Raw genomic sequence first — 24,447 nt, forward strand, 5'->3', positions numbered from 1 at the left:
AAAAGGAGGATTACACAGGATTACAAAGGAGGAGAAGAAAAAGGAGAAGAAAAGGAGGAGGAAAAGGAGGAGAGAAAGAAACAACAACAACAATAACAATCCTTCGCAACTCCTGTCACACATCACACAAAAATGAAAATAATAAGCAAGTACGTAGGTAAGTAGCATGATTCTCAGAAGCCAGCTGAGAGGATACGCGTAAAGCCAGAGAAGACGGTATCTATCCACTGCTGAGTCCTGGTAATTTTGTGTTGTATTGTGGCTTCTCTTCAGGCCTCGATGAGAATCTAAGGACCTGAACCATAATAAGAACCTGGTAGACTCTTCCTTAAGATTTTCTATCCCTTGCTCTGTTGTTGTTTTTCCACGTACATATATCGCATCTCTCTCTCTCTCTCTCTCTCTCTCTCTCTCTCTCTGCAGAGGGGAATTCCAGCCTTTCAGTGTCATTTGACGCTCCACAAACCCTCACCCTCTTTTCCTCCTCCTCCTCTTCCTCCTCCTCCTCCTCCTCCTCCTCTTCCTCCTCCTCCTCTCCCTCCCCCTCCTCCTCCTCCTCCTCCTCCTCCTCCTCCTCCTGCAAGGACCAAAAGGTCTGTTGCTGTTTGGCTTTCCTTTGTATTCCTTTGTATTCCTCCTCCTCCTCCTCCTCCTCCTCGTTCTCCTCCTCCTCCGTGTACTGTAATTTCTTTGTCCTCCGTTGTGTTCATCCTCCTCCTCCTCCTCCTCCTCCTCCTCCTCCTCCTCCTCCATTTTCTCGTTGTTGCTGTTGTTGTTGTTGTTGTTGTTGTTGTTGTTGTTGTTGTCTAGAAAGAAAATAATAAAAGAATTACCTAAATATTTCCAGTCTTTCCATCCTCTCACCGGTAAACTCTGGAATTTTCTACCAATTTCTGAATTTCCTCTTTCCCACGATTTAGGTGTCTCTAAAGAAGAACATCAAGGCACCTCCGGAATTAAACTGGCTAACTTTTATGAATGGTCTTCCCTTTTTTTGTTAATATACTTAGCAGTCTTTTATTCTCTCTCTCTCTCTCTCTCTCTCTCTCTCTCTCTCTCTCTCTCTCTCTCTCTCTCTCTCTCTCTCTCTCTCTCTCTCTCTCTCTCTCTCATCTTGTTTTTCTTTCCCCAGACTCATTCTTACATAAAAAAAAAAGATGTAAAGTAAAAGAAAACAACAGGTACCTCTCGCAATTCCGTTGTAATCACTTAACAATAATCCATCAACAAAAACAACAACAACAACAATAATCGCACTTAGTGACCTCTTGGCAAATGCATCACGATTAGACCTTCCAGTGAGGTCTAAAGCACTGGATCAGGGGTGCTGTGAACCCAGCTGTGACTTCACTGAACGCTTCCCTTGTGTCTCACAACACAAGGGGGAATTCACTGCCTGCCCTCCAAAGACAATTCTCTTCTTATTCATCAATGACCTTCTAAACCAAACTTCTTGTCCTATCCACTCCTACGCTGATGATATTACTCTGCACTTTTCCACGTCTTTTCATAGACGTCCAATCCTTCAGGAAGTAAACATTTCACGCAGGAAAGCCACAGCACGCCTGACTTCTGATCTTTATAAAATTTCTGATTGGGACAGAGCAAACTTGGTATTGTTCAATGCCTCAAAAATTCAATTCCTCCATCTATCAACTTGACACAACCTTCCAGACAGTTTTCCCCTCTTCTTCAGTGACACTCAACTGTCCCCCTCTTCTACAATGAACATCCTCTGTCTGTCCTTTACTCATAATCTGAACTGGAAACTTCACATCCCATCTCTAGCTAAAACAGTTTCTATGAAGTTAGGTGCACTGAGACGTCTCCGCCAGTTTTTTCACCCCACCAGCTGCTAACTCTGTACAAGGGCCTTATCCGTCCATGTATGGAGTATGCTTCACATGTCTGGGATGGTTCCACTCATACCGCTCTTCTAGACAGGGTGGAATCAAAAGCTTTCCGTCTTATCAGATCCTCTTCTCTAACTGACTGTCTTCAGCCTCTCTCTCATCGCCGCAATGTTGCATCTTCAGCTGTCTTCTACCGCTATTTTCATGCTAACTGCTCTTCTGATCTTGCTAACTGCATGCCTCCCCTCCTCCCGCGGCCTCGTTGCACAAGACTCTTTTTTCTCTCATCCCTATTCTGTCCACCTCTCTAATGCAAGAGTTAACCAGTATTCCCAATCATTCATCCTCTTCTCTGGTAAACTCTGGAACTCCCTTCCTGCTTCTGTATTTCCACCATCCTAAGACTTGAACTCCTTCAAGAGGGAGGTTTCAAAACACTTATCCTTCAATTTTTGACTACCGCTTTGGACCCTTTTCTGAGCCTGTCATCTTAGTGGGATTTTTTTTATTGGATTTTTGTTGCCCTTGGCCAGCATCCCTCCTACATAAAAAAAAAAAAAAAGATTTAATTTTTCCCTGCACGTAAACATTTCAGTTCTCAGTACGTGATGCTTTCCCTCTTTGTTTCAGTACGGCGATAACTTTGCGGTGAAGAGAGAGAGAGAGAGAGAGAGAGAGAGAGAGAGAGAGAGAGAGAGAGAGAGAGAGAGAGAGAGAGAGAGAGAGAGAGAGAGAGAGAAGGCCATAAAGCATACCTTGAAAAATAAAAGGAATGTTATAAATCAAGTGGTTGACCAGGACTGACCGCCATTATAGCCCTGTTTATCAACTCTCTCTCTCTCTCTCTCTCTCTCTCTCTCTCTCTCCTACACACTAAATACTACTTCCTCTCACTCCCGTCTCACCGCCTCCCTTATTCCTCCTCCTCCTCTCTCACTCACTTCCTCCCTACTCCCTACTTCTCGTTACTCAATATCCCTCTTATCTACACCATTCCACTATCCCCTCTTTACGTTCTTTTCCTCCATTCAACCTCACACTCTCACCCGAGCCTTATTCACTGATTCACTCACTCAGAAGTCCTTCTCATCCATGTTTCTCTCTCTCTCTCTCTCTCTCTCTCTCTCTCTCTCTCTCTCTCTCTCTCTCTCTCTCTCTCTCTCTCTCTCTCTCTCTCTCTCTCTTCAACTACATCCTGTCTTCTTAATCTTTTCCTATTTTCTCCTTCCTTCGTTCCTCTTCCTCCATTACTTCATTCCTCCCAGCCACTCCGTCCCCCATCTCTCTCTCTCTCTCTCTCTCTCTCTCTCTCTCTCTCTCTCTCTCTCTCTCTCTCTCTCTCTCTCTCCCACCACCAACAGTAAGCCGCCAAAGCCTCCCCTGCTACCGGCCTTAATAGCATTACAAATGAATGATCATATTTTTAATCACTTCGATCCCCTCGCCGCTGCAAAGATGGAATGAAGATCTCGTGGAGCTGATGGACGATTCTGTGTGTGTGTGTGTGTGTGTGTGTGTGTGTGTGTGTGTGTGTGTGTGTGTGTGTGTGTGTGTGTGTGTGTGTGTGCGTCAGTTGTAAACCATTTTTTTTTTTTTTTTACAGGGTTGCTTCGTTGCGTTAGTCTTGCCTTATTGTGAACTTGTGGTGATGGTGTTGGTAGTGGTCTCTCTCTCTCTCTCTCTCTCTCTCTCTCTCTCTCTCTCTCTCTCTCTCTCTCTCTCTCTCAGCTGCATCCTGTTTATCTTGGTGTTACTGCGCACTTCAGCTCAAGTGCGCATTACTTTCTCTTTTTTCATACTTAGCTCCGACATTTACGTCCGCATGATTAAAGAGAGGAGCCTTGAGACATTTTCTTCAATGGATACCTCAACCTGCTGCCTGCTGTGATCCCTGGAGTGCCCTTTCACTGCGATGTGGAACAATTACAACAGCAAAAGCAATGTATGAAATGTTTATAAGCATCTACAAAAAAAGAGTAAGGGATGAAAACGAATACATCTGGCAATCTCTAGGCTGTATAATGTTTGGAGGTGGCTGTAGAATAAGAATAAATGCCCCAGAGTGGTTAGTGATTACGGAACGATGCATTAAATACCAGTGAATTGGTTATTTAAGGTCTGGTGTACGTATGTTTGGGGTTTAAATTCGAAAGGTACAACTGACAACAAAAAGGAATCATGGAACAAGTCATCCTTTATATGTATCTTCTCTCTGCCCAGCAAGATCGTCTAGGACAGGGGTTCTTAACCTTTTGATGGTTCCATACCCCCAATGGATTGTCAAATATGGTCCCATACCCCCTTCACTTGACTGTTCAAATAATTATCACCAATCCTATTATTTGCCAGTATGTCTTCCAGATACGAGTATTTCAATCGCTTGAAATACTACAATATAAACACATAATTATATAATAAAATAAATAAAAGATATATATATATATATATATATATATATATATATATATATATATATATATATATATATATATATATATATATATATATATATATATATATATATATATATATATAATATGCTACTACAGCGTGAGATCTAACTCCCGTTAGCAATATAGTGTAGCAAACACACACACACACACACACACAATGTATAACAGAAATATAGATACACTCACATGAAAATGTGAATAAGAGATGGACGGAAAAAATAGTCTTCTCTCTACGACGCTAACAGCTCAACTGACAACTGATGACAACGGCCAAATTTAAAACACTGGAAAGAGTCAACCACCGTCATGTAGGGTAGCGCGCGCATCGCACTGGCAGAGGGGGAAACTACCAGTACCCATAAATAGAGTCCCAGACCCCCGGCCTTTGGTTCCCATACCCCCAAGGGGTATGGATACCCCCGGTTAAGAACCCCTGGTCTAGGGTTAATAAAATGTAGCAACAGGTGACGGATTTTCAATAGCAATCAAAGGGTGAAACGGGCACAGAGGGATGTCTTGCTGAAGTTAACTACATTAGCCTTTTGAAGACTTCCTGTGTGTTTGTGGGATGTTTTCTCGGAGATCTGGAAACACGTGCCTTCCTGTGTGTTTGTGGGATGTTTTCTCGGAGATCTGGAAACACGTGCCTTCCTGTGTGTTTGTGGGATGTTTTCTCGGAGATCTGGAAACACGTGCTAAAATAGAGCAGTGGTGGGAGGCGATTATTGAGAGAGAGAGAGAGAGAGAGAGAGAGAGAGAGAGAGAGAGAGAGAGAGAGAGAGAGAGAGAGAGAGAGAGAGAGAGAGCTTACAATCTTCAGTTCTTAACGCTAGTAAAGTACACTCCTTACACTCACTCTCCTTTTAGTAGCCTCGATAAATTGTATTGTGTGTGTGTGTGTGTGTGTGTGTGTGTGTGTGTGTGTGTGTGTGTGTGTGTGTGTGCTGTAAGTTTTGCATCAAATATTAAACGCATACATAGTTAATTAGCGCATATCTCAATATTTTTTTCTCCTTTCTCCCTCTTATCTCGTGCACTTGCTTGAATGTAATGTAATTTCTTGACTCTGTATCACTCATTTTCTTCTTCAAGACATGACGTGTATGATGATAATTCCAAATGTTCGTGTTTTCCCTCTCGTGTGGCGCCTTATCTCGTCATGATTCCACGTTTTCTTCAAGTCTTGTCTCTTTTCAACGACCTCCTTTCTCTCTCTCTCTCTCTCTCTCTCTCTCTCTCTCTCTCTCTCTCTCTCTCTCTCTCTCTCTCTCTCTCATGCAACATACAGCATTTAAAAATCAAAGCAAAATGTTAATTAAAACACGTAGATATTGAGATTTTTCCCTTTTTAAAACTGAAATAGATACGTGAACAAGAGAGAGAGAGAGAGAGAGAGAGAGAGAGAGAGAGAGAGAGAGAGAGAGAGAGAGAGAGAGAGAGAGAGAGAGAGAGAGAGAGAGAGAGAGAGAGAAGGAAACAGACTGGCGGATCAATAAATCGACTCAGAAGGAGAAGGAAAAAGACAGGTAAAAAAAAGTGAAAAAAAAAGAGGCGGGGTGGTCAAAAGAAAAATAAGAGAGTGAGAATAAAAGAAAGATGGAACATAAATCACAAACATATGAAGAACAACACGCACGTATATAAATTGATGACAAATTGTGTGGTGTGACGTTCAGACAGATGCTAGAGAGAGAGAGAGAGAGAGAGAGAGAGAGAGAGAGAGAGAGAGAGAGAGAGAGAGAGAGAGAGGGAAAGAGAATGTAAGGAATTAATAAAAAGCAAAGAGGAGTGAGAACTTGAAAATACGTATCCCAGAGTGGTGTACGAGAACCAGAACGTAATGAGATAATATACGATAACCAACAGGTAAACAATGAGTAAGGTAGACACTCCACATTGTAATCTAGACTTGCTTTTCAACTGTATGCTTTAGGAACTGGCACTTCCTTTCTTTTTCCATCAGTTTTGTTAGTCTTAGCCAAAGCCTCTCGTATGTAAAAAAAAAAAAAAAAAAAAAAAAGTGAAAAAAAAAGGCTCCATGTGAAATCAGACATTCTTACATGTAGTAAAGGTGAAAGAGAAGGAAATGCAGCTTTATGATGCAACACTGTTTTGAACACACACACACACACACACACACACACACACACACACACACACACACACACAACACAACACAACACAACACACGCACAAGACAACACAACACACAACACAACATAACGTAGCACAGCACAGAAAGAAATTATGAAAACGAAAAACGGAAAAAAAAACACACGAACATACATAAAACAAATAAGGGAACATGCAAATGCATACAAATGAACCTAAAGCAACACACACACACACATACACACACAAAGAGCGCACTGTTACGAAGAAGAGGCCTCGATCCGTGACAGGTTAGCTTCAGCACCGGACGAAGGCTTGGCGGCAGCGATCACCACCACCCTCCCAGCAGCTCCCGTCCTCTCCCTCGCTGGCTCTCACTCCTCTTTGTTCCGCGCCGCCTGACTGTCCAGTAACGGCGCTAAAAGGCTGGATTTGTTGCCGGCAGCGCGACACAATTATTGGCAGATAGTCCGTGATTAATTTGAAGGGGGAGCTGTATTAACTTACAATGTGTGAAATTGTTTTATGTTTTTAAAGTCAGTACTTTTTTTTATCTCCATCATCTTTCCTTCTGCGTGCGTATCCTCTCTCAGTTATTTGTATGGTTAATATGTTTTCTTTTCTTTCGTAATTGTTCGCTACACACGCGCCACCTACTCTGCTCACGGCGTAGTAGCAAGCTGGTTAATTTTTCGATGATGGGATTATTATGACGTAGTAGAAGAGTAGCCTGTGTGTGATGTGCACGTTTCCGCTTACATCACCGCCGTCTCTCTCTCTCTCTCTCTCTCTCTCTCTCTCTCTCTCTCTCTCTCTCTCTCTCTCTCGTCACACACACAGGCGCTATAATATTCAGCACACCTCATGTCCGCCCTCATGTCAGCAGTAATGATACGAGCACACGTTACATCACGGTGCTGTTAAATAGTGATGAAGAGGTAAAAAGGCACGACAACAATTTGCACTGTTATCTGGGAATTATTAATAACTTTAGCTTGACGCCACTTGTTATGATACGCACGTGTTTGTAAGAACAGGGACACGCAGAGAAAGAGAGAGAGAGAGAGAGAGAGAGAGAGAGAGAGAGAGAGAGAGAGAGAGAGAGAGAGAGAGAGAGAGAGAGAGTACACGAAAAAGAACGGATACCAGGAGATTTGTTAGGTTACAAAGAGGGTATCTGCTAATCTACTCACTAATGCTGCTAGTAAACACGTGTGGAAGAGCAGGATATGAGAGAGAGAGAGAGAGAGAGAGAGAGAGAGAGAGAGAGAGAGAGAGAGAGAGAGAGAGAGAGAGAGAGAGAGAGAGAGAAAAGGCGAGTGTGTGACAGACAGCGACAAATGGTGGCGAGGGCGGACACAGCACCCACCAGCCGCCCTTTCACGACCCTTGCTTCCTTCACCCCCACACGCACACTAGCACTTCTTTTCCGTGTAGTTCTCCCTCTCCTGCCGCCAAGACACGCTGCCTTGCTTGGGGGAATTTGAATCCAGACACGAGAAGTAGTGTTTTTTTTTTCACCTTCTTTTGCGTTTTTCCTTCCTCAGTGAGTATAGACCAGGAGGTGTAGGAGCTTGTATGTCCCTCATCTGCTGGTCTATTTCTCTTTCGGTTTAAGTCTCCTTGTAATCTGTCATTTTTCATTAATCATAGAAGCAACATTTTGTCTCTTGTCTTCATTATTTCTTATAGACCAGGACGTGTAAGAGCGTGTGTGTCTCCCCTCTGCTTGTCTACTTCTCCTTGGATTGTATCATGTCTCCTTGTAATCTGTCATTTTTCAGTCATCGCAGAAGAAACATTTTTTGCCTCCAAATTTAGAGACTGCTATACTCCTTCACTCGGCCACGTGCACTTCTCCTGCTGCTCCTCCTCCTCCTACTCCTATGCCACTTCCTTCTCCTGAACCCTCTACTTTACTGCCTTATCTCTTTACTAAACATTTAAAACTGCCTCACTACAGTTGTTCAAGGACTTAAACGTCTGTTGCTGTGTGGTAAACTTATGTAATCCTATGTAAACTATGTAATCACCATCCTCCTCCTCTTCCTCCTCCTCCTCCTCCTCCTCGTCCTCTTCCTCCTCTTACTCTTGCTCCTCCACATCATCATCATCATCATCATCATCATCATCATCATCCGCCACCATGATTCCACTGCAGAAAAGGCTTCACCCAAATGTTTGAGTGTCGGGTGCTAGGCCAGTACCACACCAGGCTGGCTTAGTGCGTCTAGACAGGACTGGCGAGTGGGGTCTGATTCCTTCCACTGAGTTTAGGCAGTAAAGTGGTAGCGGTTTAGTTCAACGCTACTAGTTTTTTTGGATGCATTAGTCTCTTCTAGACGGCAGGGTAACGTTCTATGTGCGTCTGCGAGCTGTGGTTGCATCTGTCTAGTTTAACACCTTAGTTTTATGAAATGTTAAGGTTCATCACGATGATGAAGTAGTGGTGTATTAATGAAAGGGAGCTTCCGCACTATAAAGAACAAACGTTCCAATCTCCCTGTGTTTGAGTCACTGACGTAATACCACTCTTCCCGTCTTGTGTATGGAAGGAAGCAGTAAAAAATCATCTATTCAGGTCCAGTCAATAAGGTTTGAAGGGTCTGTCTTCCTATTTCCTCTCACCCGTGTTCTTTATATACCACTGCATATTAACCACAACCGTATCATCCAGCCAAGGAACTTAGAGTTACTAGAGAATAATTGTGACTTTCTGCTCATTCCTTAATATAAGACATGTTACACTGTCTTTTCCTCTGAACGTTAGCCACTGCTGAATAACTAGGAATTTCCACATGCCCTGAGACTGTAAGACTGTAAGACTCGAGGTCCTATTTCTTCAAGCTTGTTTAAATTTACACTCTTGATTCCTCACAGAGCTTGTAGGTAGGTGACCTTACCACAAAGAACTTAGGGACGACCACATTCCATTATTTACACGTTGAGAGAGAGAGAGAGAGAGAGAGAGAGAGAGAGAGAGAGAGAGAGAGAGAGAGAGAGAGAGAGAGAGAGAGAGAGAGAGAGAGAGAGAGAGAGAGAGCATGTGAGGATGTCATTTAATGTCACGAGATCCGCTTCCATGATGTCATTGAGATGAAGATCCATCACCTGATATTGACGTCATTTTTTTGTCTGTACTACTACTACTACTACTACTACTACTACTACTACTACTACTACTACTACTATACTACAACTACCAACACCACCACCACCACCCGTACTCCTACCACTGTACAATCAAGCAAGCAACACATATACCATCATCCCCATTAAAAACCACAAGCAGATCGCGTTTAAAAATATCTCACCTCCCAATGCTCCACACTGATACATTTCCTTCTTCTAAGCCACTTTTATCTCTTAATGGAAAAGGATGCTCAGACTGCCCCTCTCAGTGTTCCCTATTGGCTTGTGTTCGGCTTAAGACCTAAATGTCCTAGAAATCCTATACCAACGCCCCTTCAGTGCCAGATATTTTACTGTGTGCTTTCAGGTGTGATGATTAACGTGGTAACCGGTAACTGTCTGGGGAAACTCGCACGCGTACCTATGACGCCTCTTCTCGAGTTGTATTCCTGAAACATCTTAACGTCTTATTTGTATGAATTGCTTTTAAAACATTCTTGTGGAAATTTGTAGAGTCCTCAAGGATGTTTTTTTTTTAATGATTCCAGTGATGGTTTTAGCAAGAAAATTCACCATTAATAGGGAGGAACATCAATGAGAACCTGACTTATCATCTCTGGGGTCTTTGAAAATAATTCTGGTGAGAAAACGAAGCATTTAAAAACACGAGCCACTGTCATATACATTTGTTATCAGTTCAGGGCGACTTTTAGTGGAGTTTTTGGCTAAGTTGTGCGCCACTGGTTGCTTCTGGCGATGACTGGATGCCTTGAAAACTGAGAAACTAAACTGAATCTTTCGATATTTTGCTTCAAGGCTCTCTGAATACTCTCTCTCTCTCTCTCTCTCTCTCTCTCTCTCTCTCTCTCTCTCTCTCTCTCTCTCTCTCTCTCTCTCTCTCTCTCTCTCTCTCTCAAACACACACACACACACACACACACGCACACACACACAGTAACTTCATCTTTATTGTGCTCCCCTCCCCATGCTGGTCCTCCATTGTCTGTGCGTGTCAGATCTAAAAGAAGTGTTGCCATTGTCTTTGAACGCACCTCATCCCACTTTCTTACGGCCCTTCATGGGATAAATTTGTATTTCATGACTATTAAATACTCTTCAGATGAAAGTGATGAGTAAATTGGCAGTTTTCAGCCTTACTTTCTTAGTGAACCCTTTCACTACGATATGAAACAGTTAACAGCACAAGAGGTTATGCATGAAGTCTATATAAACGCCTATTAAGAAAGAAAGGCATTTAAAAGAATAGATTTTTGGAATTTCTACCCGGTGTAATGATTGGAAGTGGCTATAGAACAAGTAAAGGTGTTTCGGAGTGGTCAGTAATCAAGGGAAAGATGTACCAATAAGCAATCAAAGGGTTACCCAAAGTTGTAATATACTAAACATTTTTTTTTATATAAATGAGTGAATTACTCTTTTTTTTTGGTTCTTAGTTTATCGAATATGCTCACATGTTATAAACAAATTTTTGATTAACCATCCATCTTCCTTAGCATCAACTCTTTTCGCCAAAGAATGTAATCCTCCATATATCTGTAATTACGAACTTTAACTCTGTCTTCAGCAGTTTCACTGAACTAATGCTTTACCTTTTACTTTTCGGCTTCACGACTTGCAGAGAACATTTGCTTTTATTTGCGTGTCAAAGAGCCCTTAACGAGAAAGATATGGAGAAGCTGCAGTGAATATGTTAAAAAAGGACAACCTGTGTTGTAGAGGTAATGGTGTTACTCAAGGGGTGGGAAGCTGTGTTGTGTGTATGGCTGTGTATGTGCTGCGCGTGGTGCTGACAAGTGTGTGAACAACTTTTATGGAACAAAAAAAATGGACAATTGAACTGTTGGTAATCGATACTTGATCAGTCCCCAACATGCTAAAAGCTTTTACGCCGGCCGGACAAAGACTTGACGGGAGTTTCATGGCGATGCATCATTAACAGCATTTTAAAACCTCGCCACTTGAGCCGCCAGCCACCCCCTCGCTTCCCCTGCACTGGGACGCCCACTCGCTGCGTCACTCCTCACACAGAGAAAAACGTTTAATAACTATTATCAGCATTAGTTTTTCTTGTGAAATCTCAGTCCTCCTGCATCTTTCTTTCTTTTCCTTCCACTTTATATATATATATATATATATATATATATATATATATATATATATATATATATATATATATATATATATATATATATATATATATATATATATATATATATATATATATATATATATATATATATATATATATATATATATATATATATTATATAATTTCTCTCTCTCTCTCTCTCTCTCTCTCTCTCTCTCTCTATATATATATATATATATATATATATATATATATATATATTATATAATTTCTCTCTCTCTCTCTCTCTCTCTCTCTCTCCTCTCTCTCTCCTCTCTCTCTCTCTCTCTCTCTCTCTCTCTCTCTCTCTCTCTCAATTTCATATATTTTCTTTGTCACCTCCCGTGTCGTCCCTTCCCGCCCCTTCCCACCGTTCCCTCGCTCCCCTTCACTTCAGTTGGGTGAAATGTAACTCGGCTTTAGCTGCTTTGGAAGCTTTGGGCGGCTTGCATTTCATTGAAATACTTTGCTCACCAATAAAAATGGCTTTTGCTTCAGGTTTTTCCATTGATTTTTCTCTCCATTGAGCGCAGCCAATCCCGCCTTTCTCTCTCCTGTGTTGATTAATGCGAGGAACAGTGGAGGGGGAGTTAGTTGTGTTCTCTCGGTCAAAAGTTCCTTGTCTTAACATTCAAGAAAAGACGCATAAGTCTTCGTCGTCCCTGTTTGATGAATAGAGAGCAGATAACAGAGTAAAATGTGGGCATGTGTACACTCTCACGCACACCGACTTTATTCCCTCCTCTTCTCTTCCTAAACATTAGACTGAGCAACACATAGAGACAATATATACTTTGGCGTTCACTATTTTCCTCACATCCAGGCTAGTGCCACTGGAGTAGTCAGCAGCAATCTACCTTCTCTTAGTCACGGCTTTGGTCCACCCCTTTTGCCGTGCTTCAATCCTTTCTCGTCCCCTTCAGCGGCAGCCTGCGCTAAGGTCCAGTACAGTCTGCTGTCAGGTCTTGCCGGAGCGGACGGTCCTAAAGTGCTTTCCCAGGAACACGGTACACCCATTACTCTGGCCGTGCCGAGGGCGAGGATCCTTTCAGCGATCCTTTGACCAACCTGGGGCAGATCTTTCTGGCGGTCGGAGGGTAGCTCCTGCGATGAAATGCACGAGGAAGCTTTGCCGGGTGGTGAGGGAAGCCTCCAGTATGTGTGGCTTCTTATACGTAACATTACAGTTTGAAGGGCAATGGAGGGAAGGTTTGGGAGGGACGAGACCTTGACTCTGAGGTCCGTATCCTCAAACATTACGCCGTCTTATGTCAGCTACTCTCAGCAGATTCTAGTGGATGTTACTAGGGAGTCCACTGTTGCTTTTATGATTCCAGTGACAAGTTGACAAAGATTATGCATAAGAAATGAGGAAGAAATAAATGAAAACCTGAAGCATTATCTCTGTAGTCTTTGAAAATAGTCCTTGTAAGAGAAAGCCCGAAGTGTTTAAAAATATGAATCTTAGTGCCACTTTTGACAAGGTTGTAGCTTTTCTCATATTTTCAACCCATCTACTCAAAGCTCGATGGTTTTGTATTTATTTCCTTACACGTGTGTCATGTTCCAAGTATTCATTTCTCTCTTTTTTTCATCCACAGTTACTACCATCCCCTTTTCCTAATAGATGGTTGACAAATTAATCAAATAGTATTTCTGAAATCCTTTCACGAAGTGCAGTGCAGCAAGACTTACTTCAGATACATTATCATTACTAACATTTCTTTTTTCTCCTCGGTCACTGTCCTCTCCTGTCTGCCTGATCAATGGCAAATAAATCACTTAAATAACACCTCTACAAGGTCTTGGTCAAATACAGTACGACAAGACAATACAGGTAGATATACGATCATTACTATCATTAATACCACTATAACTTTCGATTTTGTCTCTCACATACACATGCATCACCCTCGCAAAGACGCCGCTGCTTCATGTCACTAATTGCACCAGTCACTGCGCCCCCTTTTCATCCGCGCTGCAAACGTTCGCGAGACCTTTCTGCCAGGACCCACCAGCGCTTATCTCCGCTGAAGGTTGAACGCGTCGAACGGGAAATTATTACGCCACGTGTCTCGAGTCATCACACGCTTTATATCTGTAATTAGAAGACAGTGAAGCAGGTAGAGAGGGTAGTGGTGATGGTGGAGGTACCTACACACACACACACACACACATACGAGTCTGCTGGTGGTTATATAGATTTGCTTCTATAAGTGGATTTCGATGCTGCTGCAAGTTTTCTGGTGGTAATTAATGTAAATTAATCTCTCTCTCTCTCTCTCTCTCTCTCTCTCTCTCTCTCTCTCTCTCACCACGTCGTCCCCAATCGACGCATGCGCAACAATGAAGCGCACCTCGCACGTCTCTTACCTCTACTTGTTGCAGGGAAGACTGCTTCGTATTATGCTTTACGTGGAGGCAGATTTCGAGAACCATTGAGAAAAACTCCCTCTAAGACAATATAGGAGGGCTTAATAATCACAGCAAGTCCAGTTGATGAGGTTAGTTTTGTATCTCATTGTCTCCACCTCACTCTCTGTCTCTCACGTTCTTGTTTTGCTTTGATTCTGCAGTGTCGTACTTTTGGTTTTCTGTGAAGCGACTGGTGTGATCTTGAAATGTTTGGCGGATGATACAAGGAGACAGGAAGACGCACTGTTATTACTGCTATTACTGCTACTGCTGCTACTATTATTACTACTATTACTACTATTGCTGCTACTGCTGTTGGTGCTGGTGTTGCTGGTGCTACTGCTACTGCTACTGCTACTGCTACTGCTATTACTACTACTACTACTACTACCACTACTACTGCTCGTACTTAGTCTTTTTTTTTCTTCTTTTTCCTTTTCTTTTTCTTTTTTTTCTTCTTTTTCTTTTTCTTTTTTTTTTCTTCTTCTTCTTCACTAGTTTGTTAGTCATTCAGTCATTCAGTCATTCCTTTCCTGTATTAGTCATGCACAGCCATCCACTACAACAGAACCTTACGAATCAACCTCACCTACCTACACACACACACACACACACACACACACACACACAGCATCACTACCTGTAGCGGTCACCAGCAGACAGGCTAGACAAGGCTTGGCAAGGTTAGGTAAGTCTCCCTCACCAGGCGTGTAGTTCGCTTTCCTGATATTTTGATTGACAATAAAATTCCTCCAACCCCCACCGGTGCTCCTGTCGAGGGCTTTGACCACAGCCGGCGAGGGGGAGGGCGTTCCTGTGTCCGCGTTTGACTTGGTTACTGTTTGTTGGTGGCTTTCTGCTGCACCTTCACTCTTTATTTATTTAAGCCTCCGTGTTCCTTTGTGCCTGCCTCTGTTTTGCCTTCCCCCTGCGCCGCCCGTTCCTATACGTACGCCTCTTGCCTCTTCTTCAATTTATATGTATAAGAGGCTAAGTGTGGCGGTGGGCAGCGCTGGAGGGCGCGGGAATGTCTTCAAGGCTGCCTACGGGTTTCGCCTAGCTTCTTGTGTGTGTGTGTGTGTGTGTGTGTGTGTGTGTGTGTGTGTGTGTGTTTTCTGTTACTATTTATGTGGGTGTATGACAGTATTGAGTTAAATGTCAACGTTGACAAGTCCAGAAAGAAAGAAAGGAAGTGGAAAAAATTCTCCTAACTCTTTAATCTCTCTCTCTCTCTCTCTCTCTCTCTCTCTCTCTCTCTCTCTCTCTCTCTCTCTCTCTCTCTCTCTCTCTCTCTCTCTCTCTCTCTCTCTCTCTCTCTCTCTCTCTCTCCTCCCCCCATCACACACACACACCACCTTTCTTATTCTTTGTCCTCTTTGTACAAGACAACAAACTGTATGTATTGATTTCAAGCACGGGTCTGTATGCGCCACACATCCCACGTATTAAGGGAAGAGTTAATTGTTGCATACTTTCTTACAGTACTCCAGAATTGCTCTCTTATCGCTTTAATTTTTGTTGCGTATCCGTGGAAATGCTGATGTAATGATGGTAGATGATAGTGATAATGATAATGGTCGTGACGATGATGGTGGTGGTGGTGGTGGTTTTCAGGCTATAATACATGAAAGGAAGAAAAAAAGAAGCGAGATTTTGAAGAACGGGAGGATAAAGAAGAGAACAACCAGTAAAGGAAAGAAAAAGAAGAAGAAAAGATGATGATGATGATGACAAAGCAAAAGAGAAAGAAAATAAGAAAACAAGAACAAGAAAAAACAAGAACAACAAAACACCGGGGAAAAAAAAGCTGAAAAATAGAAATACAAGAACAAGAAATACAACAAATTACTCACTTCCTTGCTTATTGCTTGATTGACTGAATTACAGTCCACCACTTGAATTATCAGCAATCCTTAATAACCAGTCCTCCTCACTAACCATTACAGAGTTTTTTTTCCAGTAATTAGTGTTGCCCAAGCTATCTGGAGAAAAAATGAAACACACACACACACACACACACACACACACACACACACACACACACACACACACACACACACACACACACACACACACACACACACATAAAGAAAATTGACCAGCGGGTATATACGCTTCCGGGTGGCTGGCGAGCTCATCAATACTTGCACAAACAGAGGGTCAGTGAGGGGGTTCAGGCACTGTCTTAGTCACGGCCGCCACTCGTGCGCCCATTATCAAGCGAGGGAGAGAGAGAGAAAGACCCGGAGACCCGAGCCGCCTGCCGCCACCCAGCCACGAGTGATAGTCTTTGAATATACAGGAATCAGGGGTGAGGGTGCCTGTGGCCATTAGGGTCTTGAGCGTTTGTTCCTGCCTGAGCAAATCTATGTTTCACCGCAGGCCGCAGTTCACGTATAGCTCGGGGCGACCCTCCTTTTCTTCCTTCTTTCCCTTAGGGGTGCTGAGTGGTATGGAGCGCAGGGAGGCTTTGTTTGAGCGCTAAAGAGGGCTCGTGAGGTGCCTGCCAGTGTGGGACGCGGGTACTTCGGGAAGACAGAGGGACACTTAGCTGGAAAATCGAGAGGGATAAGGAGAGTTGGGTCAAAAGAGGAGTGAGTAGAAGGAGTCCCGGTTTTCCAAAAGAGGTGAAATGTTTTCTGCTACTGATGAAAAACCAATATTTGCCTCACTACCACCGTCTCCCTCGCGAGGTCCAGTTCTGCTGACGAATGATCATCCCTTGACCGCTTCTCTCTCTTTCTCTCTCTCTCTCTCTCTCTCTCTCTCTCTCTCTCTCTCTCTCTCTGCACAAATGGTGGCGTTTTCATCTCCGCAGCGCTCTTTCTTTATTTCTTGCAGCAGCAGACCAATACTCACAACACCTCAATCGATCCCACTGCATTCTGAGTATTGGTGAAAAGACCTCAGCAACTGCAACTGAAAACACAAGATACACTGAAACGGCTGAGAGAGAGAGAGAGAGAGAGAGAGAGAGAGAGAGAGAGAGAGAGAGAGAGAGAGAGAGAGAGAGAGAGAGAGAGAGAGAGAGAGAGAGTGGATTATTTGGTAATGTGGATCAGATGTTTTACCGGAATGTTTCAAGAAAGGTTAATTATATTTTATGTGAGATATGATTAATGATGAAAATTAGATGCATGAATATTTACATTCTGTAGTATAGGAACAACATCTTAAACTACAGCACAAGTAGTAGTAATGATAATAATAATAGCAACAACAACAACAATAACAACAACAACAACAATAAAAGATCAACAACGAAAATAATTACTGCTGTTGGAGCTGTCACTTCTGTCCACATAACCACCACCACTGCTACTACTACTACTACTACTACTACTTCTACTACTACTACTACTGCTACTGCTACTGCTACTGCTACTGTTGTTGTTGTTGTTGTTGTTGTTGTTGTTGTTGTTGTTGTTGTTGTTGTTGTTGTTGTTGTTGTTGTTGTTGTTGTTGTTGTTGTTGTTGTTGTTGTTGTTGTTGTTGTTGTTGTTGTTGTTGTTGTTGTTGTTGTTGTTGTTGTTGTTGTTGTTGTTGTTGTTGTTGTTGTTGTTGCTGCTACTGCTACCACAACCGCTACGCTCATACTACTACTACTACTACTACTGCTAGGAAGAAACTGGTTCTCAAATAGAGTGGTAGATAAATGGAATGGATGGGGGATAATAAGTGGAAATAGGTAGGTATGATTCATACAAGGACTGTCACGTGTAGGTCTGATGGCTTCTTGCAGCTTTCCTTATTTCTTATGTTCTTATGTTTTTATGTACCACTACTGCTACTACTAATATTACTGCTACTACTACTACTACTACTACTACTACTGCTACTACTACTTCTACTACTACTATTCAGCATGGTATAGTTGGCACTCCCGCGGACTAAGCCAATGACTTACCCACTATTAACAGTACTCAACGGGAATTCAGTAATACGTAAATGAGAACAAGAACGAATATATTAATAAATCATTTATATTTTTAAAGGTCGTGTGGCACTGACGTTACTTTTTGATAATTAAGAACATAAACATGAGAGAATTGCGCCACTTTTTTTCCGGTGAATAAATGAAAAGATTCAAGTTCGCACGTTCGATGTGGATGTAAATAAAATTTTAAAAAAATGTGGTAGCGGTCCATTCACGAAGGTGCGGAGGTCAGTCACGGTGACGCGCTGCAGACTCCCGCCACGCTAACGACCACCACGCGTCAAAAGCTACACGACCACACCAAAATAGTAAAAAAGAAAAAAAAGCATACTAGTCTGTCTGTGTGTGTGTGTCAAGGTGAAAACCGGAAAAAAAATAGTAAAGCAAACCATGACAGACAGCAGTGAAATTATGAAAATGATAACAAATGTCTTTTTCCTCCAGCCACTCACTTCCACCCCACCATGAAGGACAACGCCGCGGAATCCAAGCTCTTTTCCGATCCTCACTAATGTCCCCGTCCCCTCCCTACTAATCAGCCCCTTGCATCAGAGCAAAACACTTCCGCACACTTGTCCTTCCCTCCTCGCCACTCTGAGTACCGCCAAAGGGACCTGACGGCACGCGATCCTTGTATGGCACGCCCAGAAAGAAAGAGAAGAGAGAGAGAGAGAGAGAGAGAGAGAGAGAGAGAGAGAGAGAGAGAGAGAGAGAGAGAGAGAGAGAGAGAGAGAGAGAGAGCCGGTGTCCTTGGGTTTTCTTTCCATGTGTGGGAATTATTCGACTGACGCTCTTCCAGGATAGACTTGTGTGTCTGGACGCGTAAAGATTAGTATCAAATGAAAAACTTCCCGTTGTAAGCTTGTGTGGCGCTATTCCCGGGACGGCGTCCGTCTAGCGTTAGTGTGACGGGGCGAGACAGAACTTTTAGCTCAGTGTTCACAGTCTGGTTGCGGTTTGTATTGGACGTTTCCTCATCAATAGACGAACCTGTGGCGGAGTTACAAAGAAACAGACCAGTGCGAGACGATGTAATGGAGAGAGACAACAGAAGACTTACAGATGGATGATTGAATAGATAGACAGATGGAGAGTTTCTAACATGTCTCGATATAAATAAAAAAAAAAAAAATGCAATATCTACTGTAATAATATAGAAATACAAAACTACAACATAACACAGAAATACAACACCATCACACTGTAGCCATCGTGCAGTATTATCACCAGCACAGTTTTCCGAGGTCACATGGGGAACAAATATACTTGGAAAATAATGGGGAAGAAGAAAAAGAAGAAAAAGAAATAGGACATTTTTCTATAGCGTTACGGAATCTTTAGCGAATTTTCTAGTTATGAGAAGATTTTAATGTAACCCTGGTGGTGGTGATATGAAGGTAAGAAAAGGCAAGGCAAGGTAAGGCAAGGCAAGGTAAGGCAAAACAAGGCAGGGCAAGGCGGTAAAGTTCTGGCACATCGCGGCACGTACATGTGATGCTGATGTGGGTAGATACGAGTTGCTTTAGATGTGAGGGATATTTACCTACCGCCACGACGATAAGATAACAACGACGATGGTGATAATAGTTGTATTATTATTATTATTATTATTATTATTATTATTATTATTATTAGTGGTAGTAGTAGTAGTAATAGTAGTAGTAGTAATGATGATAATAATAATGATAATAATAACAGCAATAACAAATGTTAATAATTAATAACAACAATAACAATATTAACAATAATGATAATAATAACAACAATAACAATGATAATAATAATAATAATAATAATAATAATTATTATTATTATTATTATTATTATTATTAAGCATACCAACAATTATAGTAGTAGTAATAGTAGTAGTAGTAATAATAATAATAATAATAATAATAATAATAATAATAATAATAATAATTGATAATAATAACAATAATAATAATATCAATAATAGTTTTTGCCACACACACACACTCACACACACACACACACACACACACACACACACACACACACACACACACACACACACACACACACACACACACACACACACACACACACACACACATACAAACAAGCAAACAAATACGATTCACGTCATGTCGTAAAGGGAGGACACTTTCAAAAATTATAAGGGAAAAAACAGATCAGTGAAGAATAACAATAATAACAGAAATGAAATAACGACGACGCTAACTCAACTAAGGGTCTCGACGGCTCTTCCCTGCAGCAGCTGTCTTGTGGCATGTTCCGAGCAACAGTCGGCGGATAATAGTTGTGGGAGGGGATCATGTTTGTGTTCTATATTCATGCGGGATTATTATCATTACGTGATAGAGAGATACTGGTAAATATACATGTGAGGAATCTATAGTTCTTTACCCTGGTATGTTAGGACTGAGTAATGGATGACTTAAGTTTCCGAGGCGTAGCTGTAGTGTAACTGTTTTTATAATGTACAGGTGGAGACGAGGAGTACAAGGGACTCTGAAGGGAGTTATAGTTTAGAAAATTGTTTCGTAGTATTGATAAGAAAATGAAAAGGCTTTATGTGGAGAGGAGGATGCGTGAGAAAGAGAAGACCCCGAGAGAATCTTTATGAATGCAGTAAAAGAAGACATGAATGTAATGCTGGTGTGGTGTGACTGAGGAAAGCGGAAAAGACCGACCACACAGGAGAAGGTTGATCCTTTGTGGTGAACCCTAACTGGAGCAGCAGAAAGGAGAAGCAGAAGCAAAGGAATAACAGTATTGCCGCTGCAAAGGATAATCCTTCAGACCTTCAACAAGTATGTGTACAACAGAAACCCTATTTTAGAGAGATTGTACATCTTAGCTACCTTTAAGAGAGGTGGAATACGAGTACAGTGGCTATTTACCCGTCTAATATACTCGTACAACCTTCACCACGACTCTTCCCAGGTAGTGAGGCGGGGCGGTGCGGCGGGCGGGGCGGAGACAGATTGGCAATCTCGCACAATATCCGAAATACTTCTAGGCAAATGACGCACTTGTTAGTATAGTTTACGGAGAAAGAAAGTTATTTATTATTCTTAACACTACCACCAACTACAAATAAATTTAAGTGTATATAATATAGTAATGACACACGTCTTGGCCAAATCGAACCAGTCACGCATAATATACATAATTCTCGTATTTTAATGGCATTGTTAGTGTACTTGACAGAGAAGTAGCGTTATTCATTGTCGTTCACGTTATGGCAGACTGCATATACAAAAGCCAATGTGAAAGGCACGTCCCGTCGAGCCGAAACTCTTAGACAGACAAATTCATGTTAACAAGTAATCGTTCGGTGGTACAAATAATTTGCATAATAAATATAAATAGGAAATAGTGACTGCTAAATGTATTGAACACTAATTTACAAAAAAAAAAAAAAAAAAAAAATAGTGGATACAGACGTGCATGTTTTAGTACGGGGGCTGCCACATGAAAAACTGCTAGCTTCTTGCAGCTGCCCTTATGTTCCCTAAATCTGGAGGTAATTGTTTATAGGCGTTCCTCTTCTCTATTGGTCACATTTTTTTTCTTGTGGCTTAATAAAGTGATGCTTTGTGCTGGGAAAGGGAGCAATAAAACTTTTACGCAACGCTTTTCCGTTACGTGTTCTTTGTACCGTAGAAAGCATTGAATCAGAAGCCTTTGGTGTTATGGAGAAGTTATATCTATCTATCTATCTATCTATCTATCTATATATCTATATATATATATATATATATATATATATATATATATATATATATATATATATATATATATATATATATATATATATATATATATATATATATATATATATATATATATATATATATCACTGTCACGCATATTGGTCTTGTTTCGTGTAAAAAAAAAAACTATTGTTATATTTATCTACAATCTCGAGGACTCGATAATGAAGCAATGGAAATGATGACATACTGGCTAAAATAGAAATATACTGTGATTGTCTCCTCCACCTTCGCCCAGTCAGACATTTCCTAAGAAATCACGAAAATAGTGTTAAACGGACGAAAAATGTTGGGATGACAGAAATACAACAGGAAGAGCGGATACTTTGATGCCTTAATTATAGTATTTACCTCACAAATTTAAGGCTGTACGTAAACTTCTGCAGTAGTGGATTAAACATGTAGGCGATTGGGTCGGTGTGGTTCCTTTCCTCCCTCCTCCCTGTTCTCCACTTAACGCATCACCTGGCTTCCTTTCACTTATTTTTGGGAATCAGGAGCTTTGTTGAGGAGGGTAGCGACCGTATAATGATGTAAGACCGTCAAAGGTTACTGACAGCTCACCAAAACATTCATTATCACCGTTACGTTCCCGACATTACCTACACGAGGAGCATCTAAAGAGTTAAGCGGCACTACTGTCCTGTTTAATTGGCTCATTATACTTACTCGTAAAACGTAGCATTGTTGGTGTAATTATTTTAATAGACAATACATATCAAGACCAACGGCAATACATTCAGAATACAGGTTACACAAGTGGAATGTAAATTACAGGAGTCCTCCCACCTCGCTCTCCCACCGGCCGTGCAACACTCACGTCAGTCAGGGTGGGCGGCGGCAGCGGCGGCGTCCCAAAGCGGCGGTGTTGAAGTTACTGGCCCACGTGTTCGCTCCGTGTCTCCTTCACTCCTCTACTCCCCTCCTCCTTCACCTCCGGCAACACCACCATAGCCGAGCGCGGGCGAGGGGAAGAGGAGAGGTACCTTTTGTCCTGCACACTATGTGGCACGGCTGGGTGACGGGTGAGGAGAAAGAGGTGGGTCAGCGGCGGGAGGTGAGGGAATCACTGTGGCAATAGTCGTGTCACGCCCGTGATTCGCTCTTTGATTCGAGAATAATTTGGCCTGAGGCGTGGATCAGTTACCTAGTTTCCGGATAATTTAAAGATTAGCATGTGTAATTACTGGGTTTTCCTGGAGCGCGCGAGGCAGCGAGCCCACCGCCGCGACTCAGCATCGCTCACAGCGAAGTCTGCGGCGTCGCTCACTCGCCAGTCCGCGTCATGGCATGCATGGCAGGTTCGTTGTATCCCACGCCGCCGATAACGCCACAACTCACAGACTGCCGTTCTCCTCCGCTGACGGCTCACGGGAGACTAACTCGTGTTATGGCTCCGCCCCCGGACCTTTCCTTCCTTGAGTTGCCAAATGGCCACCGTTTTCCACAAGCCGCCTCGCCACACGCCCCCCACTCGCTTAACTCACTCACGCACCATCAACTGCATCACGTTTTGACTCACCAGGCACTTATTACGCCGTCAAACAGACATCAACTTGGCCAAGGAGTCACGAAAATAGTCGAGGGGAAGGAGAGTCGAGAGCCCCGCGGTGGAAGCCGGCTAAGCCCCACCTATTGCTGTTTAGCTGCGCAATGGATGCAGATAAGCCGGCCTGCCCCCGCCCCGCCGCAGCATCTCGGCCTCAAGATTAACTCCTTCATTATCTCGCACTCTGACCCGCGGTTTTTGTTTCCTGCTTGTTTTGTACGGTCATTTATCCCACGAGGGTTTTTTTCCTTCAAAGTTTGCCCCGGAAAGTTTGGGTTATCTTCTTTCCCTGCAAGTGCGGTGCCTCGCCACGGGCATAAAATGAACACGTGCCCCTAAAATTAGACGTAAGACTAATTCATCTCATGTTTTCTTTTGTCTTGCCACTAGGTAACCAGGGAAGGAAATTATCGCTGTGCCATTTGAGGCCAGGCAATGGGTAATAATGGAAACTCACCTTAGTGTCTAAAAATACTTGAAATTTTACTGAATACGGGACTGAGTCTCGTAAGTGTGTGTGTGTGTGTGTGTGTGTGTGTGTGTGTGTGTGTGTGTGTGTGTGTGTGTGTGTGTGTGTGTGTGTGTAATTCATCCGTAATTCAATTAAGTTTCGTGGTTTTTATATTCAAAGGAAAGTCTCCATTATAGTACTTGTTACCCAACATCAGGTGGCACAATAATACATGAATAAACCAATCCGTGAACGAGAACATTTCTCCGTGGCAGTGTTCTTGTGATAATATTATGTTCGTGTACTGCGCGAGGATTCGTGATACCAAGTATAATGCCTCGCACCATCACTGAGAGACTCATACTGCATGCATCAAGAAAAGTAGTACATTAACTTCGAATTCTCTATTGGGAGCATCGAAATATCCATCAACACAATTACTTCCCTTGTAATCTCTCCTCGCTTCGTGTCTTCTAACGTGGAGTGTATTTAGCTCTTCATTTCTTCCATATTGTCGTTTAGTACATTTGTAGTGGTGCTATTGTTACATATGAAGAACATAAGAATTCAGCCCTTGTAATTGCTTTATTCCTTCATTCGATGTCTGCCTGATTTTTATTTATCTTAGATATTGC

The 24,447-nt window shown here is 42.3% G+C and overlaps 1 protein-coding gene across 8 annotated transcripts in view; it reads right to left on the reverse strand.

Annotated features, from left to right (window-relative positions):
* LOC135110946 (lachesin-like) overlaps positions 1-23,448 on the reverse strand; it is a 155,719-nt gene extending 132,271 nt beyond the window's left edge. For 6 of the 8 annotated variants that reach the window (XM_064023666.1, XM_064023662.1, XM_064023665.1 and 3 more), the window contains exon 1: positions 22,633-23,448. The gene's annotated coding sequence lies outside the window, so the exon portion shown is untranslated. Of the gene's footprint in view, positions 1-4,492; positions 4,622-22,632 lie in introns of those variants that run through there. The other 2 variants (XM_064023659.1, XM_064023660.1) reach the window with 2 other exon arrangements.
* Positions 23,449-24,447: the final 999 nt, after the last annotated feature.

This window comes from Scylla paramamosain, chromosome 21, assembly GCF_035594125.1.
Source record: "Scylla paramamosain isolate STU-SP2022 chromosome 21, ASM3559412v1, whole genome shotgun sequence".
Taxonomy (NCBI): Eukaryota; Metazoa; Arthropoda; class Malacostraca; order Decapoda; family Portunidae; genus Scylla; species Scylla paramamosain.